The sequence below is a fragment of the Sturnira hondurensis genome, unplaced genomic scaffold (genome assembly GCF_014824575.4).
Source record: "Sturnira hondurensis isolate 20B ecotype Veracruz unplaced genomic scaffold, ASM1482457v3 Scaffold0008640, whole genome shotgun sequence".
Classification (NCBI taxonomy): domain Eukaryota; kingdom Metazoa; phylum Chordata; class Mammalia; order Chiroptera; family Phyllostomidae; genus Sturnira; species Sturnira hondurensis.
The window spans coordinates 1,107,384-1,113,383 of NW_028081271.1; the positions used below are offsets into that span (position 1 = coordinate 1,107,384).

Genomic DNA, 6,000 nt, shown 5'->3' on the forward strand with positions numbered 1-6,000 from the left:
AGTTTAACTTTTTAAATGTTGAAATCATTGATGTTTCTCTTATATTACTCGTGACATTTGCAGGTCGAGATCACCTTAATTTTGCAGTTACCAGATTTCTTTGGTAGGGCAAATGCAGACAGAAGACAAGTGTCATGGGACCAAATAGAGTTAAAAATACCCACAGCTAACTTTCAGCCTACAGATAAACTGACAAACCTGGCTGGGTGTCTCTCAGAGAAGCTGTGCTCATGCCCCCCGGGCAGGGGAGGATTCCCCCAGGCGCTGGGACATCCTCACCAGCTTCCTTTCAAGAGCAGTGCTGAGCGCTTTGGAAGCACATTAGTTCTTCTTAATTGTCTTTTTCCTTCTATCTCAGGATATCCCTGGTGATATTCTGACTACTTTAGGGGCCTGGGCAACCACACTCCATTCATCACCATCAGACCGAAAAGAAATCTATGCATTACATGCCTTGAAGGGTGTTTCTTTGTTTTCTTTTCCTTTTTCTTAATGTTGCAATTTAAATCAGAGTGAATGTGGCATATATCCCCAGTTGGGGATGTAAAATTCCCACCTTTCCTAACATAAATTTTTATTGTACAATGAGTTTGATTCTATGATATTAGATTTCAAAAATAAAACCTTACCAATAGCTAACACTCAAATGGCATGCTACTACTGTGAATGATTTAGTGATTTTAAGCAGTTGAATATCATGTCTCATACTCTCTTCCATGACTGACATTTTACTGCAGACGGTATCAGTCGCAAACAAAATATTATTTTGATTAAGTCTCTATTGATCCTATAACATGAAAGTTAATTCTGAATAATAATTCAGTGAATGCACAGTTACTGGGGGAAGTACTATGTTTTCTGTACAATTCTATAAATATCTGACATAGTTCCTTTTCTCAAGCGGAAAGAAAAATATATGGGAATATACAGTGATTAATTACATGGTGTGAGTATTCTTGGTAGAGGGTTAGGAAGTGGGGAAGGCTGGAGAGCTGGCCCGAAGGGGGATCCAGTGAAGGCAGGTCCCGCTGAGAGGAGCAGGAGAGGCAGGCAAGGTGTTTCGGGCAGGCTCAGAGCTGGGCACTGAGCGTGAATCTTCGAGGAGAGAGCACTCGGAGTGGAAGAGCTGGGTCTTGTTATGTGCAGCAGGGAAGGCAGGGCAAACTGGCCCTTGGGGCCAACGTATAAAGGACCTGAAGGCCATAAACACCAACATCAGCAAGAAGAAACAGATGGACAGGAGAATGAACAGTTATTGGTCATATATAACAAATAATCATAGGTAAAACTTATCCTTAGCTTATCCTGTGTCAGCACTGTTCTAAAAAGCTTACAAAATGTATATTGTGTTATTCTGAAAATGATCTTGTGAGTAGGTATTATTATCATTTTCCTCTTAAAGGTAAGAAAACGGAGACACAGGACTGTAAGACTGTATCACACAGGTAGTCAGTAGGTGGAGCAACTGAGAGGTAGACCCAGGCCATTTAGCTTTCTGGGCCCATGTGTTTCAATACTTTGCCTTCCGACATCACAGGGAGGCTCTAGACCTAGACATTGACAGAACTCTGCAAAACTGGTGTCGTTGTCCCAATGTCCAGGCTGACGTGCTGAGTGCCCAGAAGCTATCACCGTGTCAGTTACAGTCGAAACTTCTGCGTACCTGAAAACAATAATACAACACTGTCTGGGATTTCAATTGCAATGAAAGGAAAATATCCAATCAACACATGGAATCAGGAATCACAGCAAAATTACGTGTCGAGCACTATCCAGGTGCTGAAAGTGTACCTCTGGGAGTCGGTAATTAACTATTTTATTATATATCTCTACACTTACCGATATACATCTTGTAGTTGCTCAGCTATTGGTGTTGCCTCCAAACGATCAACATTTACTTTGGCTCATTCTAAATTCAGCCTAATTACTCCCTACAACAGTGTTTTGAAGACAAGGCAGGAAACTGGGACAGAAGAGCCCAACATCACCTGGGGAAGAAATAATTACTCATTTCCTCTGGGGTGGAGCCAGCTAGTACAGTTGTGAGAGCAGGACTGTTAAGTATTTAGGGTGTTTGGGAACTGGAGTTAAACTATCGGTGCCTTGGAATTAGTTGCACCGGTGCATCTACCCGGAAACTGATAAACACTGCAACCCAGGGCTTTTTAGTTTTCGAATCCAGTTTACCAGCACACCACTGCCCTTTCTTCCCTTGATGAGGTTGTTTATGTGTTCTCCTCACTCTTTCAGATGCTCATTGTGCCTGTTATTTGTTTCTTATCAAAGAGAGATCACAGGAATGCAGAAGGAGAAGCGAGTTAATACCTCTTGCACAGCTGCTATGTATGAAGTGCTGTGCTTATTCTACATATTACTTGATGTTTGTGACAACCCAGTGAGTTAAATATTCCTTCCATTTTCAGACTGGAAAACTGTAGCTCAGAAAGCTTATTTCCCTGACATCAAACCAATAATAAGAATTGGAGTTGAATTCTGTACAAGGTGTGCGTGGTTTCAGGTCCTACAATCTCTCTCTTGTATCTCACAGGCTCTGGCTGAATGTACATCAGGAAGTTATTCTCCTAGGTCCATTTAGAATGACTAATTTTGAAGTGATTTAGTGAGTAATTAACATAGCTGCTCTGTTCATCGATTTATTCCAAAAGTACTCAGGGCGAAGAAGCCAGGCCCTAACCTGACAGTGTAGCAACGAAGGAGACTGACAGGAAGAGCCCTAGAGTGGAAGGCACTCCTGCCCATTCCGGAGCACTTAGAAGCTGCTTTTGGGGAGACAAAGGTAGGATTCTTGACACCCCAGAAATTCTGTCACATCCCTATTCCAGTTAAAGCTGCATCTCAAAACAGTGCTTAGTGCTTGCTCTCCGAGAGATACCCTGTACCACTTGAGTTGTGAGCTTAATCATGGAATCTTTATATTATAGAACTTAAAATGGACAGCTTCTAAAAAAATGAGTAAGTTTTAGTGTGGGTTTGGGGGAAAATAAACATGAAGATGTCTTAAGGGTATATTTGTTCTAAGAACCAAAAGTTTGGTGTCGATTTTTTGAAATGAAGGTGCGAGTCGCCTAAATTCCAGGTCTGTTGTTTATTACCTATTTATTACACCACGGCTGTTGATAATTCACTGACCCTCGTAGCCCTGCTTTTCTCTCCTATACATAACGATTATAGTGACACTCACCTTACAAAATTGGGTGGCTGTAGATGAAATATATACTCTTTCCAATCTACCTTTCTACCCCACTTCTATCAATTTCCTATAGAACTCTTAATTTTAGGAAACCTTTTCTCACTATTTTTTATCAGGGACTTTCCTTCCCTGAAATGTCTCCTTTTCTCTTTATCCTTTTAATGTTGCCCCGTTTAAAGGGATAAATCACGTTTGTTCCCCCTCGAAGCCTTCTCAGTCTCAGGTATCTTCTTCAGAACTCACATTGTCTCTCAGAGTTCAGACCGTGTCTGTCTTTTCCTCCCCTATTTGTAATTACAAAGTTCTTTTGTCATCTATTTTAATGGTTTGTGCTTTTGTGTTAGTGTCTTATGCCTATTTTTCCTTTCCAACATAATGTTTTTCTCCAGCCTGGAGGCTGGGGCTGTTCACATTTCTTCCCATTTCTCATGGCACCAAGCAGACTGTTATGGGCCTGGACAGTCTCAAGCAGCGGCTGCCTGAACACACGCTAAAGTTCGTGATCCTGTCGGGAGGGCTTGGAATAGAACTGTGCACAGTGTGAATACTTAAGTATTACAGTAAATTACTTACTGTGGTTTTGTTCTAATTGTAGCATGTTCAAAAAATTCAACCTTTGTGGCAGCTTTTTTTTTTTAAGTTTCTTGACCTGCAGGAATTCTCATGAAAATTAACACAAAGTCATTATGAACTGAATTGTGTTCTCCCACCTTTTTGTATGTTGAAGCCCTAACTCCCAGTACTTCACAATGTGACTGTGTTTAAGGTTAAGTGAGGTCATGGGGTCATTAGGGTGCGCCATAACCCAATAGGACTAGTGTCCTTATAAAAAGAAGAGATTGAGAGACACCCAGACGAAAGACCACGTGGAGAACCAGAGAGGAGATGGTTACCTATATGCCAAGGAGAGAAGCGTCAGAAGAGAACCAATCTGCCAACACCTTGACCTCAGAGCCTGCGGCACTGTGAGAAAATACGTCCTCGTCGTTCTAGCCCCCGGCCGTGGGGCTGTGTTATGGCCGCTCATCCCCTACTCTCTTCCCGCGTCTCAGAAGAGCAGACTTGACTGCATTCCTTCTTTCTGCCACAAATGCTCTTTGGAGCTGGCCCCTCTTTGGGGCTCTGTGAGGAGCCAGAGCTAATTTGCATGGCAGCCTGCTTGAGGAAGACCAGACAGGCAGCGGACTACTGCACAAGAGTTCATTCATTGCTCTGCGGCCAGACTTTGTCTGTGGCCACCCACTGTGTCACCTATTGGTTGCATGTCCTTGGGCAAGTTCACGGATCTCTTTTATCTCAGGTTCTTCACCGGAGAAATGGAAGAGTTGCATCTTTTCATAAGGATGCCATGAGACTGAAAGGACTTTAAACATATGAATGCTTAGAACAGTGCTTGGCACAAGGGCATGAATAAACTGTAGCTATTATTTGAAGGTATTTGCATTTAATCTGTTATCTTGTTACTTACCTTTAATAAGTAAAAATCTAGCAACCTAACTAAACTCATGTTAGCACTGGAATTTAGGATCCCATGGCTTTGAATAAATATTCCTAGTATATTAAAAGGCTAATTTATTCATCCTTTATTGTATTTACATTTTGAAGTAATGTATTAGCTCTTCTCTTGTCAAAGAGAAAATACATGTTCTCAGGTATTTTCACATTTCCTGGGGCCCCTGTGCTTCTTTTGCTTGGGTAACTCAGGGGATCTTGAAAGATCCTGGTGAATTAACGAGGCAAACTGGCCGTGTACTCCAGTTCTGATGAATGGCCTAAAAATGACTTCAATGGAATATTTTTCTTTTTATTATCCATGTTTTCCCCCTAAATTAGTGCTATAAAACCAAGGACACAGTTTCAAAGGCATTTTTGTGATTTGAGATTATTGCTGTTATTGCCCTCAGATTTTTCCCCCCAAGGGTTGCAGAACCAACTGCCTTTGCCCATTGCGGGCCTCTAATCTGTTATAATATGCTAATAAGTTTTAATATGGTGTGGTCTTGTGTTTATGAGCACAAACCTTATTGTAAATGTCAAAATAATTCAGATCTTAATATATCCCCTGTAGTGATACATTAATAAAGGCCACAGGAGCAAGTACTGGAGGTAGTTATTTCCTAATAGACAAGGATCTTTTTGCTATTTCATTTGGAGATCAAAACCCAGGGAGACAATGAGTAGCCAGCATTTTAATTTCTGAGTATGGTGTTTGCCTTCCCCACAGCATGGGGGCTTTTACCTTGAAAGGCCTTCCTTATTAATCTACCGTGACTAAGTCAAAGGCATGAGAGAGTTTTTTACTCATAATTGTCAAATAAATGAAAAAATGTGTTATATTCATCATTGGGTTACAATTACATACTGTAGTAGCAAAAGTGATCTTTGAACTTCCCTAGTTTTGCACCATTGCTCGACAGATAAGAACAAAGGGGTTGACTGACCGTGGACAATGCCCGAGTCAGATCTGGAACTCAATTCACTTGATTCCAATCTTAATTTTTTTTTTAAATTACACCATCTAGAATAATGATTTGTAGGAAGAGGTCTAGTTGTTAGACTTCATTATATTTACTAGAACTAATACAGAAAATATAAAGTGGATCTAGTGATTTTTGGTACCTGTACAAGAAAAAGATCTCTACCTATAGTTTAGCTACAACTCTACATAGAGGCCTTTTTCCACCTTTACTCAGGAAAATCCCTGCGTTTTCATTATTTGGCTCCCCCGGGAGAGTGGGACACTGACTTGAATCACATGGAGCCTGAAACAAAGACTCGCTAGACATTGT

At 41.0% G+C, this 6,000-nt stretch overlaps 1 long non-coding RNA gene across 1 annotated transcript in view; it reads left to right on the top strand.

Annotated features, from left to right (window-relative positions):
• The window catches only part of LOC118993056 (uncharacterized), a 39,298-nt gene extending 35,265 nt beyond the window's left edge, over window positions 1-4,033 (top strand). The window contains exons 2-3 of the long non-coding RNA XR_005067765.1: window positions 2,667-2,797; window positions 3,852-4,033. This is a non-coding gene — a long non-coding RNA (uncharacterized LOC118993056). The remainder of the gene's footprint in view (window positions 1-2,666; window positions 2,798-3,851) is intronic.
• Window positions 4,034-6,000: the final 1,967 nt, after the last annotated feature.